Raw genomic sequence first — 1,234 nt, forward strand, 5'->3', positions numbered from 1 at the left:
CCACCAGAGTAGCTGGGGGGAGTGGAGGACTCCTTCACCGTGGCCTGTTGGACGTGTGCGGCACTAGCAAGCCGATCTATTCCCTCCCAGCCTGGGAGCCAGAGTGGGGAACTCCTCCACCTCCGTCTGTGGGACACACGTGGCTCTAATATACAGTTCTTGGCCCTTCCAGAGTGCTAGACTCCTTCACCGTCTCCTGCAGGGTGCACGTGGCTCTAGCAAGCAATTCTGGGCCCACCCAGCACAGGTGCCTGGGGCAAAGAACTCCTCCGCTGGCCCCCGTGGTGTGTGCGTGTCTCTAGAAGGCTGTTTGGGGTCTGCCTGGAATGGAGGACTTTTCCGCCACTGCCCGTAGGACACTAGCAAGCAGTTCTGGGCCCACCCAGAGCCCTGGAGCAGAGATCTCCTCGGCTGCCTGTGGGGTGCACGGCTCTAGCAAGCAATTTTGGGTCCTCCCAGAGTGGGGAAGACTCCTCTGGCACTGCCCTTGCTGTGTGCGAGGCTCTAGCAAGTAGTTCTGTGCCTGCCCAGAGCAGGGGAAATCCTCTATGGCCACCCGCGGCCTGCAGGAGGTGTGCTAGCAAGCAGTTCTATGCCCACCCAGAGCCTTGGAGCAGGGATCTGTTCTGCTGCCCCTGGGGTGTGCAGCTGTAGCAAGCAGTTCTGGGCCCTCCCAGGGTGGGGGACTGGTCCGTTGCCACCTGTGGGGGTGTGCGGGGCTCTAGCAAGTGATTCTGTGCCTGCCCAGAGCAGTGGGAAGTCCTCTGCTGCCTCCTGCCACCAGGAGGAGATGTGAGGCTTTAGCAAGCAGTTATGCGCCTGCCCAGAGCCCTGGAGCACACGGCTCTAACCGCCCCTGGAGCACACAGCTCTAGCCGCCCGTGGAGCACACGGCTCTAGCAAGCAGTTCTGGGCCCTCCCAGAGTGGAAGACTCGTCTGCGGCCACCTGCAGGGGTGCGCTAGGCTCTAGCAAGTACTTCTGTGGCTGCCCAGAGCAGGGGAACTCCACTCCAGCCACTCGCTGCCCGCAGGAAGCTTGCAGCTCTAGCAACCAGTTCTGGACCTGCCCAGAGCCCTGGGGCGGGGTTCTTCTCTGCTGCCCCTGGGGTGCACGGCTCTAACAAGCAGTTCTAGGCCCTCCTGGAGTGGGGGAGTTGTCCGCTGCCACCGGCGGGGGTGCACTAAGCTCTAGCAAGTACTTCTGTGGCTGCCCAGAGCAGGGGAACTCCACTC

At 62.3% G+C, this 1,234-nt stretch overlaps 1 pseudogene; it reads right to left on the bottom strand.

Moving 5' to 3' along the window:
- LOC100954633 overlaps nucleotides 1-1,234 on the bottom strand; it is a 165,844-nt pseudogene that overhangs the window by 93,709 nt on the left and 70,901 nt on the right.

Source organism: Otolemur garnettii, unplaced genomic scaffold, assembly GCF_000181295.1.
Source record: "Otolemur garnettii isolate 467f Iridium unplaced genomic scaffold, OtoGar3 scaffold00081, whole genome shotgun sequence".
Classification (NCBI taxonomy): Eukaryota; Metazoa; Chordata; class Mammalia; order Primates; family Galagidae; genus Otolemur; species Otolemur garnettii.